This window comes from Castanea sativa, chromosome 12 (assembly GCF_040712315.1).
Source record: "Castanea sativa cultivar Marrone di Chiusa Pesio chromosome 12, ASM4071231v1".
NCBI classification, from domain to species: domain Eukaryota; kingdom Viridiplantae; phylum Streptophyta; class Magnoliopsida; order Fagales; family Fagaceae; genus Castanea; species Castanea sativa.
Window position 1 is genome coordinate 12,411,306 of NC_134024.1, and position 15,299 is coordinate 12,426,604.

Below are 15,299 nucleotides of genomic sequence, written 5' to 3' on the forward strand. Positions count from 1 at the left end.
CAGCAAGTACCATGTCCACCGCCTTCTGGCACACATGCCACTTGCCATGTGCTAGCAGTCTCACCAATCCATCCACTAAATTCACTATACACCCACATGCTTCAAACAATAAGGACCAAAACAAAACTGAAAAAAGAACAACAGAAAATAATAAAATTATTAATATTATTCTCTACAATTATATCTCTAACACTTATTTTTGGCCCAAAAAAAATCCAATGAAAAGACATATATACATAAAAATATACAGAGATTATGATAATAGTATAATTATACAAATACAGTACTTGATTTAGGCATATAAAAGAGAACCTGGTCTTTGGGTTTCTGGGACGGCAGAGACGAAGGCAATGATGCCACTGTGGCCAAAGAACTTGGCGAGGAACATGACAGTGTTGGAGATGATAATTTTTAGGAAGAACAGGTTATTTTAAAAAAAATTTAAAGAAAAAATTATACATTATATTACAATACAAAATAATTACTTATTTCCATGCATCGCGTGAGTCTTTGACTAGTTGTAATGATAATTAAAAGCTACTACAACAAAAAATGTTTATTACAATGAAAAAATATATATTGCATTAACATCAGAGTCATTGCAATAGTTTATGCAAAGGTTTGTACTAAAAAAATTTCGTTGCAATAAACTTAAAATATTTTAATAACAATTTTGATGTAATAATATATTTGTTGTTGCAATAAACAATTTACTACCTTGAATATCTTGTAGCAATAGGCTATTATTTCACAAATTTTATTGCAATAGATTGAAAAAAATTGGGTCAAGTTATTGCAACAATATTTTCATTGTAATAGATAATTGTTTTATATTTTTCATTACAATAGATGGTAAAATATTTGGTATTAGATTATTGTAATAATATATTCGTTGCAGCTTAACGTTTGTCATTGCAATATATTGTAAAATAATTAATATTTAGTAATTACAATGATATATTTATTGCAATAAGCTGTCACTTTGAAATTTCTATTGTAATAAATTGCAAAATAATTGGTATAAGTTATTACAACGATTTTTTTAATTTAAGTTATTGCCAAAAATTCTTAATGTAATTTAGTATTAATGCTCTATTGCAAGTAAAAATTATAATTTATTACAACTAAATATTATTATTGTAATAATTTACCACTTTTAAGCTATTATTGCAACGATTTTTAATTTGTAGATGAAATATTATGTCGAATACTACTATACTAATTTTGTTGTATTAACACTCAATGTAATAGACTTAGTTTGGTGTAATGAGCACACTACCCCTATTTTGGATTAAAGGATGTCCTCTAACTCTAAGCAACATTTTTTGAACTTCTGGACACTAAAATTTGGTAACATGATGTGCTCCTAATAAATGAAACATTGGCAGCATGTATAAATATTACTATTCACAAATTCACAAGCCAACTTTTATTTATTTAAGGAATTAGATAAATTTTCAATAATTCTTGCAAACAATTAGACAGAAAAACACCTTTATGTCTTTCATGACGTGGCTGATAATGCCTGAGCTATATAAGAGGTCAATAATGAGCTTGAAAATGGATTGGACCATGCATGGTGCGGTGCATCTCAACAATAAGTACAAGGATGAACATTACATAAGCCTGTTGTTTTAACTTTTAATTAGGTAGCTTATCATATCCTCAGGATCTTCATGAAGGCTGGTCAAGAGCTGCAACGAGAAAATCCAAGTTAGTCATGCACTGACCAAACTCTCTATTTAATTGTCTGTTGAACAACATGAATATTTTTAGTTCTTTTTACATCTTCATATTTTTATTTGAAAATGCAATTCATTAATTTAGGAAATATTTGAACCTTTCTTTCTAGCCTAGCAATCAGTAGATCCGAGCTATATATATGGGTTTTAACTCTTCAAATTCTTCAAACCTGATTGTAAAATGTCACAGCATGTCAAAGTGAATATTTGCAAATGGTTTTTTGTCCTTTTCTACACATGCAACTCGATCACAAAAATCAAACAAAATTATAATAAGCATGCATATGTTGGTAAATGAGATATACATAAAGAACATAACTTCCATAGTTTGTGTATTTCTACTCTTAAGCCTTTTCTTTTAGGCAGCATTAATCTTTTGTCAAAACCAGGTGTTCCCATTATACATTCCAAAATTATAAGTGATGAACATGTCAATTAATGCTATGGTTGGAAGTTTGGAGGGAGAGGAGAGTAGAGGGGAGGAGAGTAGAGGGGAGGAGAGTAGTAGGGAGGAAAGTAGAGGGGAATGGTTATCCTCCACCTTGTTTGGATATTTTTAAATTTAAGTAATGCTATGTTTGGAAGTTTTGAGAGAAAGGAGAGTAGTGGAGAAGAGAGTAGAGGTAAATAATTATCCTCCACCTTATTTAGATATTTTTAAAATTAAGTAAGGGGGTAGTGAATAATTAGTCTTTTTATTTGTAATTTTGTTAATATAGTAAGATCAAATTTAGTAATTCATTTGGTCAAGCATTTGTATTCTTCACTCTCCTTCCAAATCTCTCCAATTTGGGAAAATTAAAAATGAGGGATTAGAAGTAGTTTGTAAGTGCACAATTGCACCTGGACCCAAAGAAATTTATGGGCTCAGGCCCAATGAGCCTTAAACAATAAAATTTGTAGAGTGTGGGCTTGAAATCTAGGTTAGAAGTACTGAGAACTTGACAACAGGCTAAGAAGTACAAACACTTGTAAATATTGAATGATAATTGCCGATTGACCTCCTCGGACGTGGGCCGAGGACTCTTGTTATATTATTTCTCTTCCTTTCTTAAAGATTACAATTCTTTCTCCCCCTTTTAGTTACATACTACCCCCCTTAAATACTTCATTTCCTGACACTTTATCCAAGTGTTGCTCAAACCCCCTAGATATTTCTTCCCTTAGTGCCTTTGAATAGTGACTAAAAGTTTCAGCCTTACTGTTCAGGGGTCACTTCCCCATTAATGCGGCCAAGGAGGTAGGTGCAGAGTCTTTAATGTGGAGGTGGTAGCCTTGGCTCATGATACTTTTCTAACATCGGTGTATCTAGAAGGTTCAGGGTTTCCCCCTCTTAACCAACAGTCTTCCCAGAGTTCTGCCTTGACCTTCATACTGAATCTACGAGCTTTCTTGGGTCTGTCCGAGGAGAAACTCGCCCTCGGCTGCATCCTCGGACCCTCGGCATGTGGGCCAACCCGCAGTATTAACAAATTCTTAGTTTCAAGAACAGATCGGCCCTCCTTGTTACAGCCCAAAGGCCCAGATACCCGCTTGGGTCCTTTTACTCCCCACATAGTTTAAACCCCTCCAAAGCCGTCCCTCTTCTTTCTTTAAAAACATTCAAATAAGGTAATTTAATTACTCTCCCTCCCTTTACTCTACTCCCGCTCATTTTTCCAACATCCAAACATAGCATAAAGGGGAGGGGAATAATTAGCATTTTCATATTTTGTAATTTTGTTAATATGGTAAGGGTAAATTTGGTAATTCATTTGGTTAAACATTTTTATGCTCTAATTTCCCTCTAAATCTCTCCAATTTAGGGGAATTAAAAATTAGAGGTAAGAAGTAGTTAGAACTCCTCCAAATCCCTTCCCCTCCTCCCTTAAAAAAATCTAAACAAAGTAATTTAACTTACTCTCCTTCCTTTTATTCTACTCCCCTCTACTCCTCCTCCATCCAAACAAGCTATAAGGGCCTAAGGCAATCACTACTCCAACATGCATGATTGAAGGGAGAGAGAGAGTGGTAATATATATAGGTTATCCTAGATCATTTTTTGAGGTTAATTTTTGTTTAAGGGGTTTTGAAACTATATATATTTTTTAAAGGCAGCTTTTTTAGGCTCACTTTATTTAGGTACAGCTTTTTAAAAGGCTATAAATTAAGAGTACCATACAGGCACTTAGCATCATGGATTCCATTTATTCATAATCTTGATAATTTTGCAGCTGAGAGCTTAAACAGAGAAGCAAAAAAAGATTTTAAAGAAAAAGGGGAAGGTTTGGTTGTTTTGCATGGCCATGTAATGTGGCAATGATCTATTAACTAGCAAAAACAAAACGAGTGCCACGATATTTTTGCGAATGCCACTTTCTTTTTGCTAGTTAATAGATTTTTTTTTCCTAACATGGCCATGCAAAACAAACAAATATAATTTTTTAATAATAATAATTATACATTATGTTGATGTGGGGCAGAGGGATCAGAATATGTTCTTGGCCCTTGGGCTTGATATGAGGATATTGACCTATTCGAGGAGAGTTTAGTGATAATAAAGATACTGGACTCAAAGGTCTACAAGCAAACTATTGCGACAGAAATTAGGTGGGAATGGTCCGAGGAGGGGCATCTCCTCGGCTATACAACGTGGAGAATATACTATTCATTACGATGTTTGTGAGGAAATTTTTGGAGATATGGTGGATGAAGGCGGATTTCGCAAAGACACATAGAAAATAAGTAAATAAGAAATATCTTAGAGAAAGCTGCTACCACCGCATTAAAGACTCTGCACTTACCTCTCTGGCCGCATTAATGGGGAAATGACCTCTGAATAGTGGTGGACAAAGTTACAACTATTGTTTGAGGGTTTCAAGAATACGGTGGATGGGACAAGTAGCTAGATTGATGATCTGGTCCATACGTGGAAGATGGTGGGAAGAAGGAAGAGAATATAAAAGGAAAAGGGTGGCATTCAAGAAAGGGGATCGGGAAAAAGAAAGAGAAAAACACTACACACACCACCTTCAACAATATTCTATTGTGAAAGGAAGAAAAAGCAATATAAGTCATCCTCGACTTACGTTCGAGGAAAATTTCTGTCATATAATAATTTCATTGCGCATGTATTGGCAATCTAGCCCACCATACTTGTTATCCAATATCCATAATACCTAAATTCAAGCCCACACTCTACAAATTTCATTGTATAAAGCCTTTTGGGCCTGCACCCTTCACACGGTTGGATCCGGGTGCAAATTGTGTCCTTACTATTGATATTTCCTCATCTCACATAAATGAAACGTCTCGTCAATTAAATTCATGATGATAGTCTTGTGACCATTATTTATGTGACAAGAAATAATATTTAGGTTTCTCTACTCTAAGAGTAATAAATAATTTTTCAATAAATATAAATTAACATATAAATCTACTTATAAAATTATAAATACCCAAATAATAATATATTATATATATATATAAGTTAATAAATATATAACCATAATTATTCATATATAAATTAAATAAACAACATAAATAAATAATAATACAACCTTAACAAACTTTTTATTTGCTCATATATGGTTAATTTGTTACTTAAATAGTTAGCTAGTTATTAACTTTTGAATTATATATATATATATATATATATATATATATATATATATATATATATATATATATATATATCTTTAGTCAATAGAGATATAGAATATGTAAGTTGCATTCTATCTAATTTATCTATTTTCTTTGATATAGAATATCTTTAGTTAATGTAGATATAATCAATTATGTCTGCATGGGTTCTATGATCTAATCCACGATGTTTTCTCACCGATTCTACATAGAACCCCTATTTTAATAACCATTATTGAAAGCATCATTACTTAATTGTTTTCTACAGATTGGTTATGACCATATGGGCTAATACTTACATTTTAGTTTCATTCTTTGTTTGTGTGTATGATTAGCTGGCGGTGATTGAGTGCAAAACTCACATAAAAGGCACCTTCTGTTATCAACTTAATGGAACTTCTGAGACTCAAACATTACAAGTGGTGGCTTCGTGTGGCCTCTTACTCCTTTCTTGTTGCCGGCCTGGTTGCAGCCATTCTCTTGGGACGATTGTACTATGATCAAGGTGGGAATAGCAAATTGATGGCAACATTTGTTCAATCAGCAGGCTTCCCAATTTTACTTCCTCTCCTATTCTTCTTCTCACCATCGTTAACATCCACTGCAAGCACCCCTTTAAACACTTTCCCTACAAAATCGCCACATCTCTCCACCCTTGCCCTTCTCTACTTTGCTTTTGGCCTAATATTGACAGGTGACGACCTGATGGATTCATATGGACTTTTCTACCTCCCTGTCTCTACTTACTCTCTACTATGTGCAACCCAATTGGCATTTAATGCCATCTTCTCATTTTTCTTCAATTCACAACAATTCACTCCTTTTATACTCAACTCTATTGTCTTTCTTACCATATCAGCATCCCTTCTTGCAGTCAATACCGACCCTGAAAACATGACAGGAGTCCCTAAAGGAAAGCATACAATTGGATTCCTTTGTATGCTCGGTGGATCTGCAACATACTCTTTGTACCATTCTTTAGTACAACTGTCTTTGGATATGCAAATATACCCATCATTTATCTCAGCATGTGGGTGCGTGGTAGGATTTTTTGCAAGCGGAGAATGGAAATTTTTGGGCAAAGAGATGGAGAATTATGGAAAAGGAAGCATATCATCCTATATGATGACTTTGATTTAGACAGCTATGACATGGCAAGTTTCTTCAATAGGTATGATGGGGTTGATTTTTGAGGTATCTTCACTCTTCTGCAATGTAATTAGCACATTGTCTTTGCCTACTATTCCCATTCTTGCGGTAATATTTTTTCATGACAAGATGAATGGGGTGAAGTTGATGGCTCTGTTGTTAGCAGTATGGGGTTTTCTTTCATTCATCTATCAACATTATCTTGATGACTCTAAATCCAAGGTTAATAAAACCAGTGCTCAAGAGGCAGGGCCTATTATAGAGGTTTGTTGATGAGATGGATTGTACTTCAGAGAAAAATAAAGAAATAACTTGAAAATCAAGGATTTTCATGTTGGGAATAAGAGGCATGAAAATGTAGGTTAAAATGGTACTCAAGTTGTTTGGCACTCATTTCTACAAAAGAAAATCCTTTTTGTTAATTTACTCTAGTAGTTTATTCATATCCCTGCTATTCCTCTATTGCACAAGTTTGATGTATGTTAATGTACTTAATTACATACGTATAATCATTAGTCCTTTTATGAATCAATTTTTTTAGGAGTTGGCCAAATTTGACAACCAGCACCATGACAATGAAACACAAACATTTAGACCAAAATTAAATCAAAATAGAGACATCAACACATGAGGCACCACCAAATATAGAAGCAGGATGTTTTATGAGAAATAAAGAGCTCCCTATAAAGTATAGCTTTTTTAGGAAAAATTTTAGGTACCCTCGAAGCATGGAGAAATGGTACTCAATTCTTTCATATTTATGGTGGATTCTACAATGAATTTAATCAATGGATCCCACAGTGAATATTGTAAAGTTGTGATTTATAATTATGTATTTTGTTGACTTTAATTCCATATCAAATTTTATTGTAATTTTGTTCAATCATTTTCTTGTATTTTTTGTGGGACTTTGGTGAAGAATATATGAAGAAGTGGTTTTCATGATTGGACTCACGACTGATGACCCTCGAAACAAGTCATGTGAGAAGCACATGCTGGAATTTGAAGAGTCATTGACTAGCTAGTTTTCGTAAGTGACTTGCAACTTAGGCTAAGTTGCGAGTGACCCGCAAAATCCACTGCTTGTTGCTTTTTGGAGTGTGATTTTTCTCATTCTTTACTAGCACTATATAAACCCTCATTACCCACGAAATGTAAGAAGAAGAAGGATTGTTTTCTAAAGAAACTTTTAAGAGAGAAACCCTAGCCAAACACTTGAGAGTTAGAGATTGTTTTACCCACAATCCCCTACATCATTTCTCTAAAGTTTCCGCATACACCCACCTCTCCATCTACACATCCTTAAGAGGTTCTTAACCTAAACACTTACCTCACCCATCCTGAGTGTTGAGAGAAGTTTTGGTGCCTTTGGGAAGTATTGGAAGAAGCCATTGAGTGGTGGATGCAATCGGGCGAAATTGTGGGATCCAGATAACTAGTGAAAATAAGACTCTAAGAAGTCCGTTGGTAGCAGGAGCTTGGAGGGCTCAAGTACATTGGGTAGATTATTATGCGTGTTTTACTCTTGTTTTGCACTTAGATAAATTAGAGTAAAAACAACTAAGCCGTAATTTAAAAAATGGGGATCTAAACAAGTATTACTGTTTTCACACTAATTGAGCTTTCAAATATGAAAAGAATGAGTACTATTCTCCATACTTTGGAAATATCTAAAAATTACTCATTTCTAAGCCATAAAAACCTGCGCTTGATATTAAAAAAAAAAAAAAAAAACTATATATATCCTACACCAAATCATTTTCAAACTTGATATTTCCAATGTAAATTCGGTAATTGTGTGGACGCCTTGTTACACAACTGAAGGGGCAAATTTCTAGCTAGCGGGTTCCATCTCTGGAAAAAGATGGGCTGGTTAGGCGGACCATGATGGAAGGCCAAGGACAAGGGGTCATGGAAGTGTTTCGAATTTATCTAATATATAGGGGTGGCAAGCTTTAGGGAGTAGGGGCGAGGTCCCCATACTACAGAAGGCCGTAAGCAATGGCTTAACAGAGATGGTTCAAATCGAGCAAAACCAAAGGCATTTGTTGGCACCCGAGATGCTAAGGATCAAAGACTTTTAGGACATGTAATAGTACTTTAAGATTGTTCGTGCCCCTTTCTTTTGACGACCAAGTCACAGTGGCAACAATGTATCTCTCTGAGGATATGGTGGCGGACGCGATATGAGGACGTGCTGGAGGGCCGTTGCGAGATCAACGCCTGGGAGAAACTAAATAGGGAGCTCAAGGAAAGAGCAGTTCCTGCTTGGGAACGTTGCATGGCTCGCACGAGAGCCCCTAATGCAGACCAGCACTGTTTGAGAAAATCAAACCAAACCATGGGGGTGGGGGACTGACCCGAGCTATAGACAACTATAGACAAAGAAGGACTTTGATAGATAGAATAAGACACTCAGACATCAAGTCCTAACAATCTCACTTTACTCTAATTTTTAGTGGGTTAAATTTAATATTTGAATATTTTGCAGACAATGTGGTTAGGCCGACAGTAGACAGTTACATATTCATAAAAAAAAGAAGACAGTAAACAATTACAATAGTGAAATCAATGTATTATAAACAATGTTAGAACCCTTTTTTTATAAACAAAAAGTTAGAACTTAGAACTATTGAAGAAATATGGTTTGTTGGAGCCCAATAAGGAATGTACTGGGCCGATATACATGGGTCTACGGAATATGTAAATTGTCTGCTTTCCGAAAGTGAAAGGTGATCAAGATCAAGATCTGTTCAACAACCCATGTGTGTGAGAGTGAGCCCGAGATCATCAATCACTTGCTTTTGCTTTGTCCTTGGAAATATGGTTGTCAGCTTCTTTGAAAACTGAAATTTCTGAGGCAAGCAACAAACAGTCAAATTGAGAAATATATGACATTCAGCAAAAAAAAAATTTGAGAAATATATGACCACACTTTTTTTTTGCAAGGCAAATATAAGTGATGGAAAAAAAAATGATAGATTTATGTCACAGTCTACCACGTCAGAGTTATGGTTCTAGAACAACTCCAATAAAATATGAGCCATTTAGAATGCATATGATTGTGGCTAAAGAAAATTAATGAAAAACAGAACAAGAACGAGGATAGTATACCTTGATATACTTTGTCAAGAGCATCTATTATACTATTAAGTTACTAGCCTCTGAGCACGTGCTCAGAAACTCTTCTATTTTTTGAGTAAAGATTAATAATTTGCATCTATTATAATTTAGAAATATTTTTTTATTTTTCAAACAAATAAAAAGGATAAACTCTAGAGATAAGAAGTAACTATAATTTTTGTTTTTTTGAACGTGAAAGGAAAAAAATCCTAAATTTTAGGAGTTCTCTTTTTGAATTCAAAATGAAATTTGTTATTTGACATTTATGACCCTATTTCTAAATGAAGTTACCTTTCATTAATGATGGTATTCTTGAACCATATAAAAATCCAGTTGAAAAATGAGAATCCTCTTATATATAACTAGCCTCTGAGCATGCGTGTGAGGTTCTTCTAATTTTTATGTAAAGGTTAATAATTTGAATCCATTAGCGCGTGCTCAAAAACTTTTCTATTTTTTATGTAAACGTTAATAATTTGAATCTATTATAATTTGGGATTACAACATTTTCCATTCACAAAAATACATAGGGTGATAATGGGGAGATTTAAATTTATTGGGTAGAAGTTTGAAGTTGTTTGTGTGACTAAAATGTGGATGTACAACTGTGTTTTTTTTTTTTCCAATAACCGTAGATGTGTTTTTTTATTTTATCAATACGGTAGATGTGTTTTTATAAAGAGACGTGTGTTTGTTTTAAATCTAATTTTTTTTTTAAATGGATAAAGCAATTTGAAAATCTTTAGGAGAGTAGTCCTGTTTTGTAGGCAACTTTTTAGTTAGAGTTAAAGATATATCTACTTTTATATATATATATAAAAAAGGGTATATATCTATTTAGTTTAGTTTTTTTTTTTTAATATTTAGATTGTTTTTGGATAAACGTGGAGTGTTTAACTTATTTTTCTATTTAAAAAAAAACAATAAATGTATAGTTTGCTTTGAAGAAATGGGTTAGTGGAAGAGTGTTCCTATTTTGTAGGCAATATTTTAGTGCAAGTTAGACATATTTTTTTACCAGACTATCCTTTAGTTTTGTCTCTACTTAAACCTAGGGGTGTAAGGGTATTTTAGAATAAAAAAAATCCGATTCAAACAGGGGAAACTCCTTAAATAGTAGTATAGATATAGATAACCTCATCACATGTGCTTCGCGCGTGCGACGAGGCTTTTTTTTTAATGGTCCCATTTTGTAGCCAAAAAAAAGTGTTTTTATTTTATATATATAACTTTTATTTTGAGAATTTAATTCATAAGTGGATAAAAAATTTGAAAATCTACAAGAGAGTGACCCTATTTTTTAAATAATGTTTTAGTGGGAGTTAGAGTTGTATTATTATCTAATTATTCTTTAGTTTTGTCTCTATTTAAACATAGGGATGTAAGAGCATTTTTTAACAAAAAAAATGAGGATCCCAAACAGAAGTAGCTCCTCCTTAAATAATAATATAAATACATCAATTTTTCTCAAAATTACTAAGATGGTAAAATTCTAAACAATGGATAATAAAGTAGTGTGAGTGGTTCATCCATGTGATTTTTTTTTGGCTAGTTCGTCCATGTGAAAATCAATTACTTGACTAATAGGTTGTGAAAAATATTGTATTTAAGCTTACAACTATTAATTGAGCTATGCACTTTGTAAAATTCTAAAAGGAAAACAAATTATTTATCAAAAAAAGAAAGAAAAAGAAAGCAAGCAATGTTGTCAGACATTACATTATTATGTCGTCAAAAAATAACACATAGGCAATTTTTAACACATCCAACAAAAAGTCAATTTAAGCCTCATATAGGCAAGACAAAGCATGCTTCAGTAGCTCCAATTGCTAGTCTAGCCTCAAAAAGTTAATACATTAGTTTTGAAAGTGATAACGAGTTAGATTATTGTTCCTGCGAAAGAATTCGTGGTCCAATGGATTTTCCAAGTATATTCGAAACCACCAAAAGAAACATTGTTCACGCCAACAAAATTTTTTTATTTTTATTTTTAGGAAATCCATTTAGGATACTTAATGTGGCCTCCACATACATTTTATTTTTATCTATATTATTATTTAAGGAGATTTTTCTGTTTAAATTCCTCTATTTTTATGCCTAAAATACCTTTAAATTCATCTGTTAGACATGTAAGATTAGTAATTTAAAAACTCCTAATTTTTAGCTAAATTTAAAAAAAAAAAAAGTTTTTTCTCCCACCTCGAAAAAAGACTAATCCAGTCCTCTCTCTCTCTCTCTCTCTCTCTCCACTTATTAAGTTATTTGTTAAATAGATGACTTTCAATTAATAGATACTCCTTGATAAAAGGAGTTATAAATAGGAAACCAATTGATAAAAGGAGTTATAAATATGAGGTTGTAGGTTAATTATCTATAATGTTGTAAATTTTTGTTGTGTCCATAGCTTTACTATAAAGCCCTTGGCTTAGTTTAGCCTTGAAAGAAAACTTGGATTCTCCGTCACATTGTTTCTAAGGAGGGGAAGACTATGGACTAGAAGAATTCATTCATATCTTACAGTTTGCAATAGGATTTAGCCACAAATCACTTGAACAACAACAACTTGAGGTATGCTTCATTATTATTATTATTATTTTGACTTTTTACACATTCATTATCTTAAAGAAATACAAAACAATTATATTCATTCATTTCCATTTATTTCTTCTCCTATCAAAATGTACAATTAGATCCTCGGTTAAATTGTGGAAATATTCACAAAAGGGGGATAGAGAAAAATTTAAAATTTGAGATTTTCTCTTGAATTGGCAAATGTAGTATCCACACGTTAGCGATAGCCTTCAGTATTAACAAAATTCTTTCATAGGCAAGTTTCACAATTTTCTTTTTTGGAATCATGCTTAATTTTAATTTGTGATTGCCAAGAGTCCTATCATAAATATAGATACATGAGGGTTGTCTGTTCTGGTAAATTGGCAATCTAATCCAACACAATGCAAAATTACTTTGATCTAGTTTTCTAGTTCATATCTTTTTTTTTTCTTCTCTTCTGCCACCTTTATAGCCCATTTAGAGTAGAGAAATTAGTGGAAGTGAAAGGAATTGATTTTTTTTTTTTTTTAATCTTCATTCCATGTCCTTGTTTGGCCTCTGTTTTCAAATGAGATGAGAGAGAATAGAATAATTAGAAAGGAGTACTCATTTCTCTTTTCCTTCTCAAAAGTCTGATTTCTCATTCCCAAAATTGAGAGGAATTAGATGAAATGAAATAGAATATAATGAAATTTTGACCAAATTATTTATAATCTCCATTTCTGTTTTACAAATTTTATGCAATACCCCCTCTCTTATTATTTGCTCACTTTACCTAATGATATTTCATCGTTTTTTTTTTTTTTTACTCTTTATCCTTAATTTTTGTATCTGAGTCTTGTTTTCTCACACTAAATGAGCTATACTTTTTTTTTTTTTTATGAGCTATACTTTAATGGTCCGTTTGGATTGAGGAAGAAGGAGGGGGAGTAGAGTAGAGTAGATTTAACACAAAATTATTTTATTTTTAGTTAACTCTACTCTACCCCCCTCCACTTCTCCTCCTCCTTCCCCCCTCTATCCAAACAGGCCATAAGTCATCATCATGATCGGAATTTTGATGGAACTTTTATCTTTTGCTTTTTATCCTAAAATAATACTAATAATTGTTATTATTACTAATCATATAGAAATAACAATAACAACAAAATCTTTCGATCCAATTTATTATGAAGGTACTCCCAAAAGGTCGCTTTGTTCCATTCTTTTTTCTTTTCTTATTATATTTCTTTTTTTTCCCATTTTTATTTGATAGATGAGAAATAGGAGATTTGAAGCCTAGACATCGTTGTTCAAAATACCAAAAGATGTCAGTTGTGCTACAAGGCTCTTGACTTCTCGTTTGTTTAAAACATCCAATTAAGATAGATTAGTTCTATCATATTTCTTTCCATTTTTTTTTGGGTAATTAAGATAGATTAGTCCCAAACGAAGCCTTGAAAGGGGGGTGGGGGAATTTCTTTCCCTAACTCTCTCAATAAAGGAGTAACATTCCTCAACAATTTTGTACCCATACATCCATCATTCCAGGTTTAAATAACTCCCACTTAATTATAGGCATTCAACATTAATCTAGATTAACATTCAAAATATGTATTTTAGATTCATGAATTATTTTTTCTTATCTAACTTACCTTAATCTTAAAATAGAAGTGTGATGCCCCAATTTGATTGATTGTGTGATGAGTCCCACATAGAGCATATACTAGGTTGAACTGGGCTTTAATAACAACTACAAGGAGTCTCAATTGTGACTAGTCATTTTGAGGTATAGCGCAGATGTAGCTAGCGCTTTTCTTTAGATCGTTACATATGGTATTAGAGCTGGCTCGATAATCTCATATGGGCTTAAAAACTTTACCCTACAAATTGGGCCCTAACGAGAACGTTAGGGATTTAAATGGGGGCAATTGTGATGCCCCAATTTGATTGATTGTGTGATGTGTGTGGGTGTGTGATGAGTCCCACATCGGGCATATACTGGGTTGAACTGGACTCTATTAACAACTACAAGGAGTTTCAATTGTGACTAGTCCTTTTAAGGGATAGTGTATATATGGCTAGTGTTTTTCCTTGGGTCGTTACATATGCTATCAGAGCTGATCCGGTAACCTCATGTGGCTTTAGAGACATTACCTCACAAATTGGGCCCTAACGAGGACGTTAGGGATTTAAGTGGGAGCAATTGTGATGCCCTAATTTGATTAATTGTGTGATGTGTATGGGTGTGTGGTGAGTCCCACATCGGGCATATACTAGGTTGAACTGAGCTTTATTAACAACTATAAGAAGTCTCAATTGTGACTAATCCTTTTAATATATAGCGCAGATGTGGCTAACGCTTTTCCTTGGGTCGTTATAAGAAGAGTAGGTTATTCTTTGAGTTTATTTTATTTTTTGACATATCTAGTTTGACCCCTTGAAAAAAGTCATAGCTCCGCTGTTGAAGGTTCAATTGATCAAGTTGCTTACCTGAAAACTAAAATTGTCAAACATAAACTTTTGTTGGATTATAATTTGAATATCAATCAATCGAATTATTAATGAAAATATAACAAATGCAATTTTTAATTGCTTACACACACACACACACACACATTTTTTTTCACACTATTTCTTTTTAAAGAGATTAATAATTTTCTTATTTCACCTTAAAAATAGGATCAAACATGTATTTAACCTACCTTTTTTAGAGTGTTTCAACCTATGACGTCCGCTCTTGATAATAGCTCTCTATTATCAAATTAAGATACTAATAAGTTTTTGGTATAAACGGGATTTGAAATTCAGATCTCTTATTCAACCAAGAGACTTTATTAGTTAAGCTACTTGGATATACAAAATATCCAACTGTTGAGTTGGATAATAGATTTTTCAATAAGACATAGTTTAGCTACAAAATTGGTTGTAGCAGTAGGCTACAACCTTACTCAATAAAATAAATATTACTACATATTCTAAAAATCTAACTGTTGAATTGCATATTCTTTACGCTTTTAATACATATGTTAAATTTTGTGTCAATTAAATATTATTTATTATATAATCTATAAGTTTATATTTTATATATATATTTTTAGAAAGTTTCAACTTATGACGTCCGCTCCTAAT

General features: G+C 32.9%; 1 pseudogene; it reads left to right on the forward strand.

Moving 5' to 3' along the window:
• Positions 1 to 5,518: 5,518 nt before the first annotated feature.
• Positions 5,519 to 6,785, forward strand: LOC142620200 (putative purine permease 11; annotated as a pseudogene).
• The last annotated feature ends 8,514 nt before the right edge of the window (positions 6,786 to 15,299 follow it).